Genomic DNA, 25,977 nt, shown 5'->3' on the forward strand with positions numbered 1-25,977 from the left:
ATGTGTTTCTCTTTGTTAACCGTTAGTAAGCTTACAAAGCAAGTCAAAAAGTCAATGTGTAATATGGAAGTACATTAACTACTGTAAATAAAGCCGAGTTAAGGTTCGCAAATTTTTATATTATATGGTAGCGAGAAAGATTTCAACAACAACTTAATTGTACAACGGTCAAGCTTTAAGCACTACGGTAAGATTTTAAAATGTGTATATGCCGGTGTAACTTTCATAAAAATTTATTAGCGGTTCAATCTGTCTCCGTATGCTTGGAGGAGTACCGGTCAGGCATAATATCTAAGGATGATGGGAATATACTTATGCTCCTCCAAGTAGCTTTTAACATAATTATATACATATTACCAATGGCTTCACTTGAAACAATGCTGTTATTGATATAAATCTGTATGAACAATAGAAAATATAGCATCTTGAAATTGTTAGAGCATATTTTGAAAATTTTAAGTAATATTTTTATTATATGGTATTGTCTGAATGAGACGTATACAAGGTGCTTTCCAAAGTAAACAGAACTTAAAAAATACAGAACAAATGGTTTTTTCGGCAGAATCAATTTACTTTATTCAAACAGCTTTTTGCAAGGTCCAAAAGCATGTCGAACGAGTGTTGTAGCTCGTTGGCCGGTATGGCCGCCAGTATGCCGGTGCAAGCCTTTCGAATGGCCTCTACGTCTGCATAACGCTTTCCTTTCATGGGCAAATGCATTTTTTCGAAAAGGAAGAAGTCGCACGGTGCCATATCAGGGGAATACGGGGAGTGATTAATGGTTAAAATGTGATTTTTGGTCAAATAATCGTTCTTCGAATGTTGGATTCTGAGCAATTTTAGGTCGTCAGTCAATTTTTTTGCGGAACACACCGTGCACACACCTTTCGTAAGCCCAAATGTTCGGTCAAAATGCAATAAATCGATGTTTTGGAGATGAATTTGAATGATAATTTCGGCTGATTTTTGATGAATTCACGCACAGTTTCGATGGAATTTCCGGTGATCAAGGATTTTGATTGACCCACATGTTGATCGTCATTTATGTCCTCACGACCACTTTAAAAACGTTGAAACCACTCGTGCACTATGCTACGGGATAGGCAATCATCGCCATAAACTTGTTTCATCAATTGAAACGTTTCGGTAAAAGTTTTACCAATTTTAAAATAAAATTTAATGTTGGCTCTTTGTTCGAAGCTCATTTTCGCATCGATAACACGAACATACTGGCACTTAAAACGCGATAACTTCACTTACAATCAATGAAATGTCACTGGACAATCGATAAAGATAGCAGATTCTAACGCACCAATCGGCATATAGATGGCAGATGGCCACCAGGGGACGCTAGATTCCAAAAGTCCTGTTTACTTTGGAAAACACCTTGTATGTATATAACACCATACGAGATATAAACGATAATTTCTCCGTTTTTCAAAGTACGCCTCCAAATTTAAAATATTTGCCTTGCTAAAAAGTAAAAATATGGACATAAGCTACCTATGTACATACCTACGGAGTAAAAAATTAGTCTGCCGAGCTTATACACATGACTAATGATATAAGCGACAAAAGTCAGATCTTCTACTTACGTATTAATCGCAAACTGTTTTGATACAATGTCTAGCCGAGACTTGTACAGTGTAATGGTTGCGTTTAAAAATTGAAATAGTTTGTTTTCGAAACATTAGGAATATTCTCATTATTTAAGGAAAATGATTTCATTCAGGTGTCAGGCATAATTTCACAGATACACTTCCTGTTAGCTAAGTTTTTCTTTGTATGTCACTCATATAGATCTTAAGGACTTAAAAAGCCATGCCTTCTATGACCTCTAAAAGAAGTTGCTTTTAGCTTTAAGCTGCTCCAAGTTCTGCGTTAGGTTTGCTGAAGATTCTGACTTCGCATACTCTCGTCTCATAACCTGAAACCAAAATTATTCTAAGTTAATCGCATTGCCCAAGTAAAGTTGAGCGAGCTTCTTCGAAATTTCAGTTTGTACATTATTGTGAACACTTTGAAGGAAAAAACGCTATTTTTTATAAAAACATCAGTTGAATTGTTATTGTAAAATAAAAAATATAAAAAATTAAAAAAACAGTTATGAGGCGCTCCGACTTTGGAAACGTGAGTTGTGAGAATATTGCGTTAACTTTGAAGTTTTGTGTAAAATTTCAGTAAGAGTAGTATAAAAATTGCTAATTACTATGTATATTTTGCTAGTATCGAAGTACTATTTAATCGCGAAGATCTGGCAAAGTTCTTTACAGGCGATCAAGGGTCTTTCTCGGCATTTTTAGATATTTCTAAGCCACCACTTGGCCATAGAAGGTTAAGAAAACGAGGTTGTAGTGTGTGAGCCTCAAGAAATATTTTTGGGCGAAAGGTGGCAAAACACCTCTTTCGCTTTCTGCTTTCTGGGACTCCACCCAAAAAATATATAGTAAAATAATATACTTGTATATATGTACATATGTATGTAATATACATATAACATTTTCAATAGAGGTTTTATAGAATATGACAGAATGCTACAGTAGGTATCACTGCAGATAAAGTTATGTATGATAAGTTCGTGCAAACAGTTTAAACCCTACTTGTTTTACTTTTCCTGCTTGGCTTGGTCTGGTTTATAACGGTGGACACTTTTAAGCTGCTCACTGAACTAGAAACCGCTTGTATCCATTTTAACAAAAAGCTCACTCAAAGACTGTTACCCAATCAGAGCAGATCAAAGCAGAGCGCAGAACTCAGCATCAGCGCGCTCTTTATTTTTTTATCGTCTAACCGTTGATCGACTACATTTTGGGGGCATGCTTTTATTAAAGGTTTACTTAGTTGCACATTGTTGGTGTGCGCATGTGTATGTGTATGATAGCTTTGTGGGAGCGCTGAATTGCGCTTGGCCTTCGTTTGTTGGATCAGTTGGAGCTACACAGCGTCGTCGAGCGGTTCGTTGCTGTGAATGTGCGGTTGCGCATTAACAATAAATACGAAAATAATATTTTGTTGTTGCTAGCTTATTTTGGTACTATACGGACCGTGTATTTCCGCCAAGAACCCCGAAAATTACCCGGAAAAGTGACTAATTATTGGAGGCTTATTTATAGCGACGCGCAACAAGTGTTCCTGGTATTGCAGATAATAAAAGTGCAATTATATTTTTAAAGAAAATTGCGTTCTGTTTATAGTGTTGTTGTCAGAACTTCGGTGCTGTGTAAATTTGATTTTGTTTTATTCGATTTTTTTTTTTGTATATTTATATGTAGATATCCGTATACATATACATATGTACATATATTTATATGCCTGTGTGGATTCGCAAGTTGCGTGCACGGCAAGTTAAATAGTTTTTGTTGTCTTTACCGCAATCACAAAATTTAATTCTTACCGTTAAGCTGTTCAATTACTTTGCATATTGCGGCAAAGCTGTTTGTGTATACACGTGTTGTTGCTGTGTTAGTGCAATGAAATCGTAAACGCATGCGCAACATTTTGGCTCGAAGCGTAGAAACATTTGGCACAACCATAAACCACAAGCTTGCCTCTGTGTCAACAACAACAACAACAAGAACAACAACGATACTTCTACGCCTGTTAGCCGTGTGGTGATATTGCAAGGTAATTGACCCAATTTGTGTTTGGCAGTGTTTTATGCTTTTTATCTGGCTTTACTTGCTTAGCTTTGTGTGTTGATTTTATTTCGTTTTTGTTTTGTTTCTGTCTGCGAATGTGTTTTCAACCGTTCGTGGGACAATAAGCATTACGTGCATACGTATTATGTTTTATGACTCTGTATTTTTTGTATTTTTCAAGATTTTTATACGCAGCAGAAGATAAAAAACTAAAAAGATTCACAAAAAATCAAATAACCCAAACAAGCTTAAAAATTCTGCTTCGAAGATCTTAGCCATTTCCTGTTATTTATTACATAAAAGTTAGTGATTTCAGTAGTATCTGTTTTAAGTTATATATAGTGTGATAACACTATGTTCAGTATTGTTGTTTATTGAAAGTGAAAGCTGTCGGTGAATTTGTGAATCTAGAAAAATCGATTATCTCTTTCGCTTTAAGTTCGACCACCACCAAAGTCAACTAAGTTTCTTTTTGAACTTGTGGGAAGTCTCCGCCAAAATTGATTACCACGGAGTGATCAAATGTGGAATTAATGATTTAAATTACCGATATTCGTATACATAAGCCGAAGTGTTGTTTTCTTCCACAATATCTTTATGGCTTTATGGCCTGGCTACAACATAGCATAGTGCCGTATATAATTGAATCGTTTTCAAGTAATTCTGGGAAAACCGATTATTTTTTAACCCAAAAAAAAACTAAAAACAAAAGCAAGCTCATGTTAGCATCCAACGTTGCGGAAATATAATTGTCTTAAAAATCGTTGAAACAATGAATACTTTGATGAGCGAATATTTGGTAACATGGTTAAACCCTAAAGTTTGTATCGATGAACTAATGGTTTTACAGTTTAATGCTTGTTGTCTGCTGCAACCATTCTGCACGGATACGGTTGATGTTGACTTATGGATCCAAAAGTTCATAAATCGTTTGTATGTTTGGCTCACCATTGTCATTAACGTTGTCTGCGTCTTTATTTTAAAAATTAATAATGTTAATTTGAGATGCTATAATCCTCTTCATACAACAGATTAAGGAAGAAATTTTGATCGGTCAGTTTGTATGTCGGTTCTAAGGAATGGGAAGTTTCTTGGGGAGAAAAAGAAGTGAACGAAATTTTAAGTCGATATCTCTACACTGAGGGACTAGTTCGCGTATATACAGAAATTGGAATTATATGTACATATGTATATCCGGCTTTTTTTCTGGGTATTACAAACTTCTTGGCCCTGTTTACGGTATAAAAAGTATGCAACAAAAAAGCTTTCGATGTGTGAACCACGTCTTACAAATTTTTTCTTCAGAATTGTAAGCGTTCCAAATAAAATACACAAGAACTTTGATTACGTATTATATACTTACCCGTTAAGCTGAAAATGTGAATCATCACTGTTTTGCAGCGCTCTGATCTAAAGAGCAAATCAAATCAGTTGAAGTCCAACATTTTTTCTCAGGAGAATACTCACCTCTAACATGCTGTGAGTCCTTTAATGCGAACATTGTGCGTCCCTGTAGGTTAAACATGCGTAAAATTTTTTTAAGTGAATAAACGTTGTTCTGTAGTAGTACCTCTACTTTCAAAACTGAATTTAAGATAAAAGTCTTTAATTGATATTCTTTTTTTATACTCTCTACTATGAGAGTAAACACATGAACGGTTGTTTGTAAGTCCTAAAACTAAAAGTCAGATATAGGGTTATATTAATTGATATTCCGAATGTCTGTCTGTCCGTTTTTTATTCCGTGCAAGCTGTAACTAGATTCATGAAAACTTGGTCAATGCTCCATTTACGAAGATGGGCAAAATCGGCCAACTGACGCCTACAAAATATATATGTCATATAAGCCATAAATAAAGATATTATAAATAATTTACTATTTACTTGACTAAGTTTTTTGTAGTATCTCGGAAATTACTATCTATGTAAATATAAGTCGTTTTCTTCAGGCATTTCCATATACAGTTATGTCTGCCCACCTCCCTACAAAGGTTATTCTAAAAGGCGTTAGCCTTTACATAAAATACATATGTCTGCTGGTTATCGTTACATCATAGATCGTTACCAAAACATTGCCATTTGAACATTCTGGTCAGAATGTAATTCTAGTGGCACATCGTAACTCATTACGCAAGTGTTCTTCAATACGTCTATTACTGTTTCCGCCTTTTTATTAGGAATCGGGTATACCGTGGCCGAGTGTGAAAGTAGTCCGCGATTGCCAAAACATATTGCTCTCCTAATTTGTCTAAGGTTTTCATGATTCTCATGAGGCCTCCACTTGAACAGAACTTCAGGAATTCTTACCTACATACCTAACAATCATAAAAGCTTTGCCCATCTTCGCTAGCCAATATTCGATGCACCAACTTTAAACTGTTCTGCTATGTTCAATATATCTTTGTGACTAGGCTTTCTGCAGCTATTTCTTCTCTCATTGGACGTTTGTTCATCTCCACTCCGTGCATTATACGTTTCAAATTTAGGTATTCTTGCTGACATTTTTCGGCAATGTCTGCATTCCAAATTAATTATACATAGCATCTGCATTTTCAAGATGGCCAACGGCATCTCTGGGTTTCTGAATTGTGGAAGCCAGTTTAATGCTGCATGAGCTGTCCTTACTCGAAATCGCTGTACATAACTTATGAAAAAGTTTGATGGATTTCAGCAAATTTCCGTTGAGTTATACATATAACAATTTCTCTTCAATTTGCTTATCATCTGACTGTAATACGCAAAATATTTCTTATATTCGTCAATGACTTGTGATTGAAATATCATTATCTAGCTCTTTTATATATGTATGCTTATTAGAATTACTGACGTTATTATTTTTTATAGCAACTGTAATTAAATGGATTTAAATTAAATTTTCAACGGAAACATGGCTTGCTTGTTTTCTATAAATATAAGATTGTCAAAGATCTCCCTTCCGCTTTTTCAATGCTTTATAAAAAGTGTTACAGTGATCGGATTTAGTTCAAATATGCGCCATTTCGTTCGATAATCTGTTTCCATCTAGACGGCAACTTCATAATACCCCCTCGTAGAAGCCCCCCTCCTTATATGCGAGGAACTCGGATAGCCATTTTTCACAAGCCTCTTTTGCGTTCAACTTTACACCAACAAGGGCGTTCGCCATGGACAGGAACAGGTGGTAATCACTTAGCGCTATGTCCGTGCTATATGGTGGATGTAATAAAAACTCCCATTCGAGCTCCCGTAACTTCTGACGAGTCATCAACGAAGTGTGTGGACTGGCGTTGTCCTGGTGGAACACAACACCCTTCCCGTTGTTCCAAGCGGTCCAGTTGTTCGCAGTAGATGGTAGAATTAAGCGTCTGACCATATGGGAGCAGCTCATAGTGGATGATTCCCTTCCAATCCCTTCAAACACACAGCAAAACCTTCCTGGCCATCAATCCCGGCTTGGTCACTGTTTGGGGGATTCACCGGCCTTCGACCACGACCGTTTTCGCTTGATATTGTCGTATGTGATCCATTTTTCGTCGCCTGTCACCATTCTCTTCAAAAATGTGTCGAGTTCATTCCGTTTCAGCAGCATATCGCAGGGGTTGATTCGGTCCAAAAGGTTTTTTTGCGTCAAATCCTGCGGCGCCCAAACATCAAGCTGTTTTGTGTATCCAGCCTTCTGCAGATGGTTTAAAATGGTTTGGTGACTAACTCCCATCTTCTGGGCGATGTCACGAGATGCCACATGTCGGTCTAACTCGATGTTTTCCATGATTTGATCGGTATTCGTCGTCACATGTCTTCCGCCGGCTGGCTTATCCATGGTGTCGTTTTCACCCGCTCTGAATCGTCGAAACCATTCCTCCGCAGTTCGAAGTGACAGAGTACCATCCCCCAAAACTCCATTAATCTCACGGAACGTTTCTCTAGCGGATTTGCCTTTAACGAAGGAAAACTTTAAAATAGCGCGAATTTCGGCGTTAGTGAACTCCATGTTTACACGTCTATAACTGTTGAACGCAATATCCAAACTAATCGTGCATACCGTCGTTTTGTAGGTTATGTTAAGACCTTTCAAATATGCCAGATTTTGTAGCGCTTTATACATAGCCGCGAAATTTAAAAGACAAGAAATATTTGACAACCTAATACTGGTAATTAAAATAGGCTAGGTTCCATATCATTCCTTAGTTTACATTTTACATCCAAATATGATTTTAATGTATCAAAAAACAATTAATTTTCTTTAGTTATAGTGATGAACCGCAAAGACAAAATTTTAGTTATTGAAACTGTATTTACGACATCTACTTAAAACCGTTTATTGAGCTAATTTATTATAAAAATAATACTGATTTAAACGGGATGCTAGCAATTGTAAGTTATGTACGTTCATATGTATGGTATGTCTTTATAAGCAATTTAAAAATGTTGGTCTTAGCCTCAATACCACTTGCTGAGGAAAATGTTATCGCAATTATTGTGCAATTTATTTAATACCTCTGCAAATCATACAATAATGCTCAGTTATTACTGTACATTACTCTTTAACGTAACCTTTACACCTCAGCACTTTTTAGATCTTTCATTCCTACAAATATGTTTGTATGTGCTATACAAGTTTTAGTTATAAAAAGTTACCACAATGTTAGTTGTTGTTGTTTGAAGCTTCAAGCGGTTAACATACCATACAAATTTTAGTAAAAACAAGATAAAGTAAATTAAAAAAATTTTCGCAGTTGTTTTTTCGTATTTTGACCGTTTAAAAGCAAGCTAATCACTGCTGTGGGCCAAAATCCGATTTTTCTTTTAGCTTTCGAGTTTTGTATGTGAATGGAAACATTCAGAAAATGCACTGTGAAAATATAAGTGACAATGACAAGCATATAGTAAATAAACATATAAAAGTGCATAGCTTAATAGCCAAAAGTCTGCAAAAAACACGTTCCTTGTATTTACTCATCATGTTCACAGTAAAGCAATACACATTTAAGAATGGTTTTCATAAATAAATGCAATTCAAATTAATACAAACTAGTTTTCGGATTTTCGATAAAGACAAATTCCTACACACAGTAACGGAGATAGAAACCCTGACAGTTAGAAAAATTTACGTTTTATTACATATCTTAGAAAGTGTTTATTGCTTGGCGAAAATTTGTAATGTACTACTGAAATGATTACTGCTGTAAGCAGGTGAATTTTGTCCATTTCATCTCTTTTAAAGTAATCCCCTCCCGCTGGAATATGCTTATGCCAACGAATGATGACTGGAAATCAAGCCTTCTTCGATTCAGCTTTTATATCCCCATTTGAGTCAAAACGGTGTCCTCGGAGTGGTCATGTGAATTTGTTGAATAGGCAGAAGTTACACGAAGGTAAATCAGGCGAATGCGGTGGTTGCGGCACGATATTAGTTGAAAATGTGGCGAAATGATCACGAATAACCAATGAAGTATGAAATGGTGCATTATCGCACTCCTTTGTTCAATAAATTCAGACATAGTAAAAATCGAAGAATTTCCTTTTAGAGCCTCACAGAACGACGCGTTTCTCAAATCTTCTTCTTCTTAATTGGCGTAGACACCGCTTATGCGATTATAGCCGAGTTAACAACAGCGCGCCAGTCGTTTCTTCTTTTCGCTAGCAACATTGTAGCGCCAATTGGATATTCCAAGCGAAGCCAGGTCCTTCTCAACTTGGTCCAGTCCTCTTCCTCTGCTTCCCCCGGCGGGTACTGCGTCGAATACTTTCAGAGCTGGAGTGTTTTCGTCCATCCGGACAACATGACCTAGCCAGCGTAGCCGCTGTCTTTTAATTCGCTGAACTATGTCGATGTCGTCGTATATCTCGTACAGCTCATCGTTCCATCGAATGCGATATTCGCCGTGGCTAACGCGCAAAGGACCATAAATCTTTCGCAGAACTTTTCTCTCGAAAACTCGCAACGTCGACTCATCCGTTGTTGACATCGTCCAAGACTCTGCACCATATAGCAGGACGGGAATTATGAGTGACTTATAGAGTTTGGTTTTTGTTTGTCGAGAGAGGACTTTGCTTCTCAATTGCCTACTCAGTCCGAAGTAACACCTGTTGGCAAGAGTTATTCTGCGTTGGATTTCTAGGCTGACATTGTTGGTGGTGTTTACGCTGGTTCCAAGATAGACGAAATTATCTACAACTTCAAAGTTATGACTGTCAACAGTGACGTGAGTGCCAAGGCTCAGACATGCATAAAGGCAGCTCCTTTCCGTGCTGTCGAAAGCAGCTTGAAATCGACGAAGAGGTGGTGTGTGTCGATTCTCCTTTCACTCGTCTTTTCCAAGATTTGGCGCATGGTGAATATCTGGTCGGTTATTGATTTGCCAGGTCTAAAGCCACATTGATAAGGTCCAATCAGTTTGTTGGCGTTTCTCAAATACTAATGAATATTTTGGCGTGAAATTTAGCATAGATGTCGCTAACAGTACTACCAACTTACAGAAAAAATTTACGGATTCAAAAAACACGCGAAGTATAAATTAAAAATTCACTTTTCATTTTCATCACAGAGGTATATCGTCTAATAAAAACTATAAGTTCTTAGCTTCCACGTTACTGTCCAATAAAACTTATATCTTAAATTGCAAAAAGGAAAAAAAAAACGAAGGGAAACATTCGAAAAAGTGCTGTATTCAAAAAAATCAATAATATTTGATTAGTTTTGTATCCAACTGGGAGGGTTATAACCACGCCTACTTCCCAATATATACAAGTATAAATCTTTATACATGTTCTTCGAATTTCCGGGTGACTTTATACCGCATATTTATATCGACCAATATGTGAGTTATCTTAATAAAATTGAGAGAGCGTGTATTTCTTATAACGGTGTATCTTTGTGCTTAGATTAAATAAATTCAATTGAAAACTCGCCCTAGACCCTATATAACTAACGTGCCTTATATATTTGAAGGTACTTCCCTTGCAAGTTGCAAGAGTAGGAAATATTCGATTATACCCGAACTTAGCTCTTCCTTACTTGTTTTGTTACTTTCTTACGCCTTGAATGAAATTAATTCGTCTTATTATCCTCAGATTTTGATGTATGTACTTATGTATATGTATATTTAATATAAGTATATCCCTATTTGTTTTATGGTTTACAAACATCCAATTTTTGGGTTAATGTCCAAAAAACCTTTTGTGAAGTCAAAAATATGGATATAATATGAGACATTCTTTAAACCCATTTATTTAAGAAAATTGCCTTACTGACAACGTACAGTCATTATTTCATTTACAAGTTCTCACAAAGAACGTTTGTTTATTTATTTGTGGATATCCATACATATAAGTAAATAAATCCGATTTATAAACCGACCTTTACTCTAATTACTCTGTTGTTGTACGTACTTGTACTCACGTTGTTTTTGTTATATGTATTTCTTTTTGATATTATGATATTCTTATTCAAATATTTATACGTTGTTAGCTGATAATCAGCTTATGAATAAGATATTTAATAAATTTTCCAATTTGATTGTATTTAGATTTGTTTACGTATGTATTTGTTCATGTCAGAGTGTCAGAGATTTATGTACATATACTATACATTTCCTCAAAAAAACTCACACTTAATATACATATGTACATATGTATGTATATAATATTTTGAAAATAATAATGAATTTAAGGCTGCATTCTCAATGTCTGGTTACCAACATTTCTGACCAGTTAATAGAGTTGTCCGCTTTATAGATTGTACTTAATACACATCAACAATGTCTATGGTTAATGGACGTCCATTTAAGAGAGCTTTTACTGTATTCTTTATTTATGAATTGTTTTAACTATACTATCTTTTAAGTTGGTTCGAACTGGACACAGTGTGCTAAATTTTACTAAAATCGGTTTAGTATTTTAAGAGTCCATTGCGGACAAACAACGTGACACATACTTTTTATATGTATATAAAGATTGTTCCAAAACTCTCCAAACCTTGGCATACGCCGTTTGTGGTATTGCAAGGTCAAAAACACTTTCAAAAAGGCAGACAAGAAGACAAATGACTTTGTAGATTCCAACACGAACAACTAGTTTGATAAAACAGTTGAAGAACTGTATATTATATGGTAATGTAAAAGAAGTATTGATACTGACATTTCTGTGAAATATGCTATGATGATTTTAAGGGTTTCTAAGCTGGGGAGGTGTGCCAAGAAGTTAGTTCCCGAATCGGCATAAAAATTTTAAATCGATTGATTAAAGTGAAAAACTGTCTATCAAATTCAAAAATATTAACAAAAGTTTTGAAATGCATTTATTTTTTTTTATTTTTATACTAGTTCTAACACACTATTCCTTCATTCAGTTTTGGCGAAATATTCGACAAGTTTGAAAAAAATTATAAGAAAATGTTTTACTTAATTACAATAACACTTAAAAATATCCAGAAAATGAATCATGTTGAAATAAGAGATTCTTAAAAAATTTTTGAACACTACAAACAAGTTTCTGATTCGAGTATGACTACGAATTTGGGAGGTAGCAAAAAATACAGTTGGTAATTACATACGCAAATAAAAATCATGACGGATTGGATAAAATTAATTATTAAACAGATGTTTTGCTATCATATGACGCATGCAAAGGTTTGGCTTGTTCTACTCATAAAGACGTATACACATACATACATATGTATTTACGTTCACACAATAATAAGTAATCATTAAGAATAATGAACATATGTATGTATATTATATAACTAAAAAAAATAATAATTTTTTAATTTAAAAATTTTCAGGCATTTTGTTACGGAATAATTTGTAAAGTTATAAAGGCTAAACAAGTTTTAGAAAGTTCGGGCAGCGTTAAAAATTTTTATGTGCTTACGATTTAAACCCCATTAAATTTGTTGACTTTCCATTAGATAAATCAAAATTAAAAAAAAATATGTTAATATAAATAAACCCATACATACAAGGAGCGTCCCAAAGTAAACAGGACTTAAAAAAAAACAGAACAAATGGTTTTTTTTTGGCAAAATCAATTTATTTTATTCAAAATAGTCTCCTTCTTCTTCAATACAGCTTTTTGCACGGTCCAAAAGCATCTCGAATGAGTTTTAGTTCGTTGTCCGGTATGGCCGCCAGTATGCCGGTGCAAGCCTTTTGATGGTGCCATATCAGGTGAATACAGGGAGTGGTTAATGGTTAAAATGTAATTTTTGGTCAAATAATCGGTCACAAACGTCAATCGATCGGACGGCGCATTATCGAATACGGCGCACCAAACGCTTCAAAACTCCACGGTAAAATACCGCATTAACATTTTGGCCGGGTGGAACAAATTCCTTGTGGACAATCCTTGGAATCATAAAAACAAATCAGCATTGTTGGCGTTTGTAAACTTCTCTATGCGCGATTTTTTGGGTTTTCAGCTCGTCCGGTGCCTTCCATTCAAACTCTGTCGTTTCGTTTCGGAATCAAATTGGAAACACCACGTTTCGTTACCAGTCACAATATTGCAAAGGAAGTTTTTGTCCTTTTTGACCTCTTTAATGATGTCCTTTGAATGTTGGATTGTGAGTAATTTTTTATTGTCAGTCAATTTGTGCGGAACAAACCGTGCACTCACCTTTCGTAAGCGATTCCCATTCACAGTAACGTACCGGTCTTTATCATTATGGAAGAAGTACGGACCAATGACGCCACCGATGCTTAACTGTAATTTTTTGGGGATGCAATGGTGACTCATGGACTACGTGTTGACTGCTGCCTGACCAATAACGCATATTTTGTTTGTTGACGATCAGCCAGATATGAGCCTGATCGCTGAAGATGATTTTTCAATAAAAATCCGGATCTTTTTCATGTTGCTGCATAACAGCAGCAATATTCTCGACACTACTGGCACTTCTTTGTCTCACTGCACGGAAATAATTTGATCCTGTGGATTAAAATTTTTCTACTGGACGCTCAATTGTTGATCTGATATGAATTGTGACGACCATTAAAGTAGCGCTCTTAAAGTTAAAGCCACTGACTCCGAATTTTGGTAGTAAATTTTAGTAATTTCAACTCATGATGAAATGGTAAACCTTACTGAAGAGAAATGTCAAAAGAGAGGGAAAAATATGACGTTGTTTGCTACTTTTGTAGAGCCCCTATTGAAAAACCCTTTATGTAAATTATAGGTATTAATCAGGTGGCGGACTGGCGAAGTTTTATGGGTTAAAGTGCTACTATTCTTAGAATTCTAAAAAAGCAGCTGCAACCGAAACTTATGATCATTTATTATTATTTGAAGGAGGTACTAAGTATTGATCTGTTTTTGCTACAGAGTAACATTATGATACGTTCTATATCTCTATCATATATGTTTACACTCTTTTTTTCATTAACATAAATGCTTTTTGCCCGAATTAGAGTTAAAGTTAGTTGATTTGCAGTATTCTGGGTGCTTCGCTAAATAATGGGGTAAAGATCTTGGAAGAGGTCAGCTTGGAACTTAAGGGACTTAAGGGGCACATCTGGTACGATCACCTAAAAAAATTGGTTTTTGGCAATATTTTAATGAACCCCACTGTATGAAAGTTTATACATATTAAATTAATATATGAACACAAAAAGAAAATAAACAATTTTAGTGGTTGCAATGAACTGAATATAATATCCTTTGCAAATAAAAAATGCAAGAACTTGATCGGAATCGAATCATTTGTTTGGCAGCTACTTATATGCTATAATCGTTCGATAGATCGTAGAACGCGTGCAATCTTTTTAGATCGATATATCAAATATCATAGTACATATACATATCTACTTCTCAATTGCAAAATATACATAAGCTTCTTCTAAATAAAAATTTTAAAATATATGTATATATAATATTTAGTCACACGTGGGTATAATGAAGGTGATTTGAAATGCATATTTTTTTATTTGTTACTCTACACACTACTATCAGAGAGAAACACGAATTTTGAAAAAATTACTGAAACCTATAATTACTATACAAACATAACGTGATGATAATGAAGATTATAAGACAAGTGCTGCAGCGGAGAATTATCAACGCTTTATTTGATATGTGTGTGTGAGTATTGTGCACATTTTTAACCACAATGTTTTAAATTACAGTCAGTGATATTATTAAACAAGTTTTTAGAGATGAGATAATTGTGTCTGAAAAGAACAGATCTATAAAATATTAAGCTTCAATTATATCTTACATTTATATCAAATGTTAAAAGGTACATACGCATTCCTCTTGAGCCAATAAGTTCAATAACCTTTATAACTAAAAAAACGAATAAAAGGTGCGTTTCAAAGTAAACAGGACTTAAAAAAACAGAACAAATGGTTTTTTCGGCAAAATCAATTTATTTTATTCAAAATAGTCTTCTTCTGCTTCAATACAGCTTTTTGCACGGTCTAAAAGCATGTCGAACGCGTGTTTTAGCTCGTTGGCCGGTATGGCCCCCAGTATGCCGGGGCAAGCTTTTTGAATGGCCTCTACGTCTGCATAACGCTTTCTTTTCATGGACAAATGCATTCTTCCGAAAAGGAAGAAGTCGCACGGTGTCATATCAGGTGAATACGGGTGGTTAATGGTTAAAATGTGATTTTCGATCAAATAATTGGTCACAAGCGTCGATCGATGAGATGGATTCTGAGCAATTTTTGATCGTCAGTCAATTTGTGCGGAACAAACTGTGCACACACTTTTCGTAAGCCCAAATGTTTGGCCAAAATGTGATAAATCGATGTTTTTCAGATGTTTAATTCCATTTCCATGAATTTAAATGATGATTTCGGTTGATTTTTGATGAATTCACGCACAGTTTCGATGGAATTTCCGGTAATCACGGATTTCGATTGGCCCACATGTTGATCGTCATTTATGTCCTCACGACCACTTTGAAAACGTTGAAACCACTCGTGCATTCGCCTACGTGATAGGCAATTATCGCCATAAACTTGTTTCATCAATTGAAACGTTTCGGTAAAAGTTTTACCAATTTGAAAACAAAATTTAATGTTGGCTCGATAACACAAACATACTCGCACTTAAAACAAACAACTGGTACTTCCAATCAATGAAATGTCATGAAACTGGACAACCGATAAAGATAGCAGACTCTAACGCAGTAGTCGACATATAGATGGCGCCACTAGGGGGGGTCCTATTTACATTGGAAAGCACCTTGTAGTACTAATCTCAGCTTCTATACATATATCGAATGTATGAATCTCCGTCTCACTAACTTACATAGCTTGAAATTCGCAAATTTTCATCATTTAACAAAAAAAAAGGGAAATGCAAGTTTCACTGTTATCTATTATAGTGTGGGATTATGTCTATGAACCCACAATTGCCCTTATAATGTATAAAGCCCGGCACTTCATTGGGACTTTCCAGCTTACTTTCCTATAATGGTGAAAAAAACTATGCTAACGAAGAAATAGAAAGGGTTTAGGCCTTTGAATGATGATAGATTCAACATTTCTTTAATTGTTTTAAGGTTTAGACCTCTTTTATTCAGCTTAAGCTTTAGAGATGTGTGAAAATCAAAATACTATATGTACTTGTATAGTGTTCAAACTGTCCTAAGAAGATAACTTACGCAGATCTCGAAATGTCGAACTTGTTGATGGATATCTTAGTTTCACGGAGATGGTCATTGAAGTATTTTGTCGATGTGATAGAACTGATTTCCAGATAGTGTATCTTTGACAAGCACCATGAAATACCATATACTATATTCTCGCCGACTGGGTAAGTTTGAGTTGCACGACGCTTGCGTTGATTTCTTCGCAAACACTCTTTCATCTAATCTATGTATATCTTTGAGGTCTTGAGGAGTGTGTATCGGAGACCAAAACGGTATCAATCTTGTTTCTGACAGCATGTTTGTTATCTTAAAAGAAAATCTTCTATGGGTTTTTCCAATCACTCTCCGATATTTGAGAAAAACGAATTGTTTTCCGGAAGTTTTCCACTGTCTGACGAGGGCAATTACTTTTGACAGAGTGTTAATTTAACAAGAAGCCAATAAAAAATATTTCTTCCTCATATCCATCTGGTCAATGATCAGAATATGCCTAACCAGTGAACTGCCTATTTATGCACTTAAGTACATCTGACCGAGTGCTTAGATCAATAAGATGTAAGTACATAGGTTCAATTGGTATCATAGAATTGAAAATTACTACTTCCAATAACTGTCTATCAAATAACCTGCTGTTGTGCATTTAAATTGATTTCGCGTATTATTGTCGTCGTCATAGCAATTATCATATTCCATGCGTCAGTGACACTAAGTCCGACGTCTTTTCGGAGAGATAAAAGAATCGTTGTACATAAGTAAAAAGTGAAATTCCTCAAATTACTAATAATTATGTGGAAAAACATTTAGAAGATTTCTTATAAAATATACACAATTTGACACAAGCTATTGGAATTGTTTACAGAAATCAATAAGACCAAGCTACTACATTATATGTGACCTGGTCTACGAAAAGGGAGCTAACGTGCGAAAACTAGTTTTCTGGGAAACAGCTGTTAAAAATAAACAACTCGTTCGAATCAACTAAAAAGTGAAAATTGATTTTTTGACACCTAAGCCCCCTTTCCGTAGACCAGGTCACATATATAACATATACATATGTACTATGAGTCCTATATCTCAATATAAGTATGGTACGTTCCAAAATATTTCTGTTTAGTTCCATTTAGAGTCTACGCACGCATCGCTATTCTGTATGCTAACTTGGTCCTCCAAGTAGGTTAAATACCTCTGTATGTTACTTGTTTTCTTTGTTGTGTCTGCTATTTTTCTTTACTCTGTTAAGTACTGCTTTTGTTTGATTCACTTGATTTAAGTACTGCGTGCTTCCAAGTTCAAGGTCAGTTCGGCAGTTTCACATAAAACATGTTAACCACTTATAACTATATGTACATGTATGTATTTAGTGTGGTTTGAAGTGTAGGCTTTTTAGACTCTTGGAGCTGTCAATGACTGGTCTAAAGTTTTTAATGTGAATGCCCATATATACTCACATGTAGTTGTTTTTGTATGCAGCTTTTTTTGTTGACAAGTCATATACATGAGTGTATCTTTCTTTATGTTTAATTATGTATTCGATTTTTAAATTTTTTATTAGACATTTTTATTTATTTTTATTATTTTCCACTATGAAAAACTTGATACTAATAGGTAAGGATAGGCTAAGATCGGGTATAACCGAAAATTTTATACTCACTCTACTTGCATGGATCAAACCCTGGGAAACACCTTCAGATGATGGCAAAACCTGAAATTGAACTTAAAAACTATATAAACTTTTTGTATTTTATTAAGATTTCTTGCACATTGACCCTAGATGCGGTACGTAGGTTGCCTTTTATACTTCTGGATTAGAAATAAAAGGAAATTTTGATCCCATCGCCAATTGGCAATTTCAAGTCTAGCCAAGTCATTCTCCACCTGATCTTTTCAACGGAGTGATGGTCTTCCTCTTCCTCTGCTTATCCCGGCGGGTATAGCGTCGAATACTTTCAGAGTTTTTATCCATACGGACGACAATGCCTGGCCAGTGTATCCACTGTCTCTTAATTCGCTGAACTATGTCAATGTCGTCGTATAACTCGTACAGCTCATCGTTTAATCGAATGCGTTATTCACCGCATTAATCATTCAGTCTGAAGAAAGTAGAACTAACCGAGCGGATGTTGAGGCCAATGATATCAATATCCGCTGTAAACTCTTATAGAAGGTTGTACCTCCTCGATTAAGGTCTGCAGATCGAATTATTTTGTTCAACAACAGATTGAAGAAGCCACACGAAAAGAAGTCGCGTTGTCTAAAACCTCGTTTGGTATCGAACAGCTCGGAGAGCTCCTTCTCGACCTTCTACCAAATTCAGACGTATTGCCACAAAGGCAGCACCTTTTCGTTCTGTCCAAAACAACTTTGAATTTGACAAGGAGGTAGTGTGTGTCGATCCTAGTTTTCACGGGTTTTTTCCAAGATTTGGGTCATGGTGAATATCTGGTCAGTTGTTTATTTTCCAGGCCTTATAAGATCCAATCAGTTTGTTGACGGTGGACTTTAAGCTCTCACAAAATACGCTCGATATAGAACCTTATGATGCATGTTCCTTATCAGTTCTTCCCCGGCTGACAATCCATCGGCATCCGTCGCTTAGTTGTTCTTTAGACGGGTAATTGGTAATCGAACGTCCTGATGATCGGGCCATGGAATGTCTGCTCCATTGTCATCGATTGGGCAATCGGGTTCACAATCTCCTGGTGTTCTACTTTCACTGCCATTCAGCAGACTGAAGAAGTATTCCCTCCATAATTTTAGTATGCTCTGGGCATCATTCACTAGATCGTCTCTAGAGGTTCTACAAGCGTATGCTCCGGTCTGGAAACCTTCTGTTAGTCGCCGAATTTTTTCGTATAATTTTCGAGCATTACCCTTGTCGGCAAGCTTGGCAAGCTCTTCATACTCACACATTTCGGCCTCTTTCTTTTTATATCTGAAAATGCGTCCCGCTTCCCTCTTCAACTCTCGGTAGCTATCCGCACGTGTTGTGATCGATTGTAACGTTGTGAGATAGGCAGTCTGTTTTCGCACCGCTGCGACATGGCACTCCTCGTCGTACCCGCTGTTCTTTTGCATTTTCCGAAAACGAGTGGTTTGGGTTGCAGCTCTACGTAAGGAGCTGTTTGAAGCTTGAAATTCCGTCCCTCAGTTCACTTATACCGAGTTGTTGACGAGTGTTCTCAGAGAGCAGGAGTGTGGATCGAGTAGAAAATCGTTCGGCTGTCTGTTGTGATTCAGCTTCTCGACGTCGAATCTTCCTTGTGTTTGTTGACGTGTGTTTTTTGCTGCACAGAGGCAGGTGCGAATCTTGGCTACAACAAGATAGAGGTACGAGTCGATGTTGGGACTTCGGAGCGTAGGCACGTCTAAAACACTGTAGACGTGTCATCCGTCTTTCACAACATGATTGATCAGGTTGGTGGATTTTTGATCTGGAGACAGTCAGGTAGCTTGATGAATTTTTCTGTGCTGTCGATCAGCCTCAACCCATTTAGGGATGTTTTATCGTGGAGGCTGAATTTACCGACCGTTGTGCCAAAGATACCTTCTTTGCCCACCCTGGTGTTAAAGTCGTCAAGCACGATTTTGACATCGTGGAGGGGGCAGCTCTCATAGGTGCGCTCAAAGCGCTCATAGAAGGCATCTTTGGTCAATTCGTTCTTCTCTTCCATCGAGACATGAGCACAAAACAGCTATATGTTGAAGAGTTTCGCCTTGATGCAGATTGTGGCTAGACGTTTATCCACCGGGGTAAATGTCAATACTAGGCGACGGAGTCTCTCTCTCACCACGAATCCCACTGTGATTTTCACGACTGGAATGACAAGGAAGGGCTTTAGGAGAGCTGATGTAAAAGTTTGACAATCACACCGTCCACTCTTTGGTGAAAATCTATATCTCAAGAACTACTTTACTAATTTCAACGAAATTTGGTGTGTAAGGTAATCTCAAAAATTGTCAAAATCGTAACAACTCTTCTCTTAGCCCCCATTTAGCTAACATATATATTTTGGAGAAACTGCGTCGCGTTGACGTCTGTAAAATAATAGTTTCCGACTACCAGGATGTCATGAAATGAATTATTATCTATGTTCGGGTGCAACTAAACATTATATATTCTTGCAACTTTTAGGATTAAAAGCATCGAGACCCTCGGATCTGGCCAGGCATATTTTGTTTTAAATATTATTTAAATATATTTAGAGTGTAGCAAATGACTTGCGTTTCCAGGTAGCTTCCTAGAATTTTATTGTCTATAGAATTCAGAAAAAAAATTCAAGGATATCGTATCGAAAAGGACGAAAAAAGGATATTATAATATTACACCTTAGTGCACCAATGGTGCTTTTGTATGAAAATATATGAACTTTGGTATGTTTCTATCACTTCGCACGGTTGATTTATCTGTTTTCATGTTCGTTACATGTCCAAATTGGTTTGTATGTTTATCTAGGTCAAATACTTTAGCCGCTAGAGCGTTTTAAAGATTAAGAAAAATGAACAAGGCAGTCAATTTGATTTCAACCAAATCGAGAGGTAAGAAATTTCAAAAATGTATCTATATTGTACATATATGAGCGTAAATACAACACGTATTTCCATACAAATGTATATAAACACCACTTGGCCTAGCCAAGCACCATTGGTCTCGACTTAGTGTATCAGACCGTTGATCTCGACCAGGGTTAAGGTGTAAAACGTCAACCAGAGGGTCGGAATCTAAGCAATTTTATATATTCATACACTTTATAAAACTCATACACTGACCAATATATTCGGCATACGGTTTGTTAGAAGAACGAAAGCCATTATATGTAACTAGTATATGGGATTTAAGGTAGTATCGACCCGATTTTGTCTATTTTTGCCAATATTATGTACTATTAACTTGCCACATACCAAAAAAAAAATTTCTCTGGTTTCATTTAGATACCTCACAATCGCCAATATGGAGTGAAGTCCGCCGGATGTTCGAAAATACTGATACGGAGGCTGCTATATATATTTCTGGCCTAGGCAACACTAAGTTGACCTTTTTGACCGGCCAAAACGTCGAATTGATGGATCATCCGCCGTACAGCCCTGACTTGGCACTCAATGACTTCCTTTTATTCCCACACATCAAGAAAATAATGCGTGGTCAACGATTTTCGTCGCCAGAAGATGCTGTTGAAGTATTCAAAAACCATGTTTTGGAGGTGTCTCAATCGGAGTGGAAAAAGTGCTTCGAAAATTAGTTTGAGCGCATGCAAAAGTGTATAAATCTTGATGGAGAATATTTTGAAAAACAATAAAACCATTTTTGCTGATAAATATTCCTATTTTCATTATTAGGCCAGAAATATATATAGCAGCCCTCGTATTAGTTATGCGGGAGCTAGGTCTAGTTTTCGCCCAAATTTACATATTTTAGGCACAAAGCGACACTGTTATGAGTAAAAATTGAGAATTTCAATTGTACATCCCATACTTTGACCGATATTTTCGTTCAAAATTAGAGTCCAAATTGTTCCCGTTATATTAATTGCTTCTTGATTTGCGTACTGGAAAGTGAAAACATCAAAATGTATTTCGATTTCGCCCACTTTTGCACTGTGACATGGGAATATGATAAGAATGCTACGGACTAAATGTAATCGAATTCAGTAGGTCGGGTTACGAGATATGTGCTACGATAAAGCCGTCTCATACCGTCTTGGAGGTAAATTTAATGTCTCTGGGTATTTAGCAAACTCAAACGAGCGCTCCGGGAAAACAGTATTGAGTCAATTGAAGATATTAAACGTGAATTGCTACACACATTGAAGGCTATTCCAGAAATTGACTTTAATAATTGTTTCGAGGATTGGAAAAAACGTTGGCACTAGTGTATTGGGGCTAATGGGTATTACTTTGAGGGGAACGAAATAGATTTTGAAGAATATATTAAGAATTTTAAAATTATGAAAAATGTCTTACTATTTTTTACTCGACTTTTAGATCATACAAACAACCGTTAGGTGTACAAAACTAGTACACTCTGCAGCAACTGTTGCAAGTGTATAAAAGCCGCACGAATATAATTTTAGACTGAATAGATAAATCAAACTTCAGTCTAAAAACCTGTACTAGGTTTTTGTTATTGCCATCGAAAGCTTAAATTTGATGGAACTTTATTCAAACATGAGACAAGTTAATTATTAAAATTTTCACACGGTGCTTTAATGTACAAGGTATCGCGTGCAGCGAAGCTCTGTGGACTTCACGTATTATTTAAAAGGCATTTTTTATAAAAAATTAAGTGTAATTTAGAAGCTCAGAATATTTATTTACTAAACCATAAAAATATTAGCGCTCACGTTTTTCTGTATTATTAGGTACTATATAATGCGTGTGTTTTTTAGAAGTTCAGTGAGAATTGTTCCGATTTAAAAAATTATTTTTTTTATTTTTCACTGACTTCTTATGCCTTAAATATGTTCATAAGTATGTTAACATCGCTGACATAAGTTGGAAAATGTTAGTTTTTCCCACAGAATTCGAATTTCGGAAATGTCCATTGTTTCTAAAGTTTGTTCCTTTGTTTTTTAAGGAGTTATATACAGTTAGAAGGCGGAAAAAAGCGAATTTTTCAGAATTTTTTCTGAGAAAACTTTTAAATTTATTGATTTAAAAATTAGTACACATATGGTATCTTTTAAAGACTTAGTATTAGAAAAATATTTATTTGGAAAAAAACTACAGCTGATCTCTGGAGCTCCTCTCAAAAAAGGCGTTTTGCGGTGACCACTACATATGTATAAGTATCTCTGAACTGAATCCTCTGCAATTAAAAAAAAAAAACGGATTTCGTTAAAGTATCTACTAATTAATCGAAAGGGGTAAGCAAAATAAATTTTTTTGACAAAAGGCAGTTTAAAAGATATCGATTATTGACCAAAATTTCGGCCTAATTGTTTATAAAAAAATAAAAATCGTTTAATTACTAAAAATATATTTAAGAAGCTCGTATTGAAATTTTAGGCTACTCGGCTGAGCCGTTTTCGAGTAATGTTGGTAACCGACTTTGAAACACCATTTTGAGAAAAACGCTTTTAAAATTTGGAGTGCACTTCCCAGCACTCTGAAACGACTTTGCGTGTAACTTCGAAAATATTCACCGGAACAAAATAACATTTTCTGTGTGTATTCTTAAATATACGTACATTAAGAAAATAAAATAAAAAAATTTGATTTCTTGAAAATTCTAACTGTATATAACCCCTCCCTTAAACAAAACAATTTATAGAACTGAAAAAAAGTCAATGAACACACACAATTATATTCTCGTTAATACTGAATATTTTTCACTAATAATGCAGATAATAATGTAAAACACTTTAAATATAAAGTAATTTACAAATACATACTAATTTTAATATAAACATAACGATGTATACACTCGCATAACGTTTTCCGGCACATATTTTGCCGTTAAGGTTTTGTTTTGGTTCAAAGTACGAAGTCAATGGCGTGCATTATTTGCACTTTAATGCTTATAATTACTTTATTGAGCGTATTTTATAATGTTAATAATCATAGACAGGTGTATGAAATTTAAATATATACATGTGTATGGAAATGTATTTATTAGGGTGGTTAGTTTACACTAAATTAACGGATTTGTCCCGTAACTACTAGAGAAAATGTGGTAGAGAAAACATATACTCAAAATATCTCATGTATTGACCAATATATAGCGTATAGAGTCAATCGAAAGTATGTAGGAATAAAAAAATTTTGTAACCAGATAAATGGTCTCCTAGCTTGAGTTCGAGCACTGAATTTTTTAATAAAAATCCCAATTAATTGGCTATACTACTATGAGCAAAAAATAGTCAGACTTTTTTTTATAATTTTAAAGTTCTTAATTTATTCTTTAAAATCTATGTCGTCTCCCTCAAAGTAATTTCCCTTGGCCTCAATGTACTTGTGCCATCGCTTTTTCTAGAAGTTGAATTCAATTTCCGGAATAGTCAATGCGCGTGAGATTCACGTCTAATGTCTTCAATTGACTCAAAATGGTTCTCCCGAAGCAGGGGGTTTAAGTTTGCTGAGTAGCCAGAACTCACGCGGAGCTAAATCAGGCGAATACGGTGGTTGCGGCACGATATTGGTTTAAATTTTGGCGAAAAACTCACGAAGAATCAATGCAGTCCGCGACGGTACACGACGCATAACACTCAAATAGTGTTTTGGTTGACAGTTTGGCAGGTCGGAACGAATTCGGAGTGTACCACACCTCGATAATCGAAGAAAACTGTCAACATTACCTTGATTTTCGACCTGCTTTGAAGTGGGGTTTTCGGCTTCGGTTCATCTGTGTTACGATATTCGATTTATCATCTGTTTTCGGGTCGTAAGCGTAGTTTCAAGACTCATCGCCAGTAATAATACTCTTCTATCTTCGTTGCTTCTTCCTCTAATTTCGATTGAACGATATATTTGTCAACAGTAAGGTTTTTGCAACCGTGATTCTATTGCGGATTTTTTTCCATTTGTTGCCAAATCACTTTGCTCCAGCGCCTTGTTAGTTGTTGAATCTTCAGTACCTTGAATTTAGCCACTTTGAAAAATATGAATCATTCAATGATGGTGTAGTATCTTTAGAAACGGATTTGAAATGTTGAAATTGCAGAGAATTGAATCTTGGCAGGACTTAAGCTTCACACATTGAAATAAACAACCACACCCAGAGTCTATTACCTTCCACTCCCATTTTGGGCTAAAATTAGAAAAAATTTTGCATTTTGTTAGCCAAATTTCAACTAACGGGTGCATTTATATGATAGTTAGCAGGTCACAAAAATAATAGGAACTCTTGTTTGCCGTTTTAAATATAGTGCATAGAGATGATCATACCTGTAGATATTAATCGATTGTCGTTTTTTTATATTTTTTGTAAGCAACTTAAACACGAAAAAGTTAAAAATAAATCAATTTCAACATATATTTTACTTTTACTGGTAATTATGATTTTTGGCTATGTTATAGAAAATTTAAAATTTGTTATCGACATATTTATTTTCATTCAAGTGTAAATACATCTCTAAATAATAAAATGTAAGAGCTGCTTTGCAAAATCGTCTCAAGTCGAAAAAATTGTCTCTAATTTCCATTCTCCATTTTAGAGATTTGTGATTGTACGAGTATAACATTACAGAATCGCTCTGTAACAGTGGGTTGAAGGCAGATTAAAAATTATTGAAGTCTTTATTGTCGGATATGACTCTGATGTATAGGAATACAACAAATAGAGGGTAAAACAGAGCAAAACATATAAAAATATATAAAGTTCGGTATAAGTGATATATAAGTGTATATAATACTACATTCATGACTAAGGCTGAGCTTTAAACATTCCGATTACGCACTCAAAAAAGCTACAAGTACATATACACATTTTTATACATATATAGTACATTCATATAACCTCTATATATGTATGTATGTATATTACGTACATCTATAAATATATGTATGCCTATTGTATATAAAACCTACTACTTAAAATTTTACTCCGTTTTGGTCATCACAAAATACTGAAGCATTAAAAGTTTTAGAATTATTGTTTACACAAAACAAGCTCATAACGGGATGTGCTCCATATATGTATAATTTTATATCCGAAAATCCGTTATGATCCGTTGCAACGAGTAATAAATTTTTGTTTAAACTTAAGTGCTGATCCGTTACTCTGTCTGATTCTGTCAGTTCGGTTCATGTACACGGAGCGAACAGTTCGCC

General features: G+C 35.4%; 1 protein-coding gene across 2 annotated transcripts in view; it reads left to right on the plus strand.

Moving 5' to 3' along the window:
• The first annotated feature begins 2,911 nt into the window (after positions 1-2,911).
• LOC126752652 (protein rolling stone) overlaps positions 2,912-25,977 on the plus strand; it is a 35,190-nt gene continuing 12,124 nt past the window's right edge. The window contains exons 1-2 of one of the 2 annotated variants that reach the window (XM_050463605.1): positions 2,912-3,220; positions 3,402-3,624. The gene's annotated coding sequence lies outside the window, so the exon portion shown is untranslated. The remainder of the gene's footprint in view (positions 3,221-3,401; positions 3,625-25,977) is intronic. The other variant, XM_050463606.1, reaches the window with a different exon arrangement.

This window comes from Bactrocera neohumeralis, chromosome 3 (assembly GCF_024586455.1).
Source record: "Bactrocera neohumeralis isolate Rockhampton chromosome 3, APGP_CSIRO_Bneo_wtdbg2-racon-allhic-juicebox.fasta_v2, whole genome shotgun sequence".
NCBI lineage: Eukaryota > Metazoa > Arthropoda > Insecta > Diptera > Tephritidae > Bactrocera > Bactrocera neohumeralis.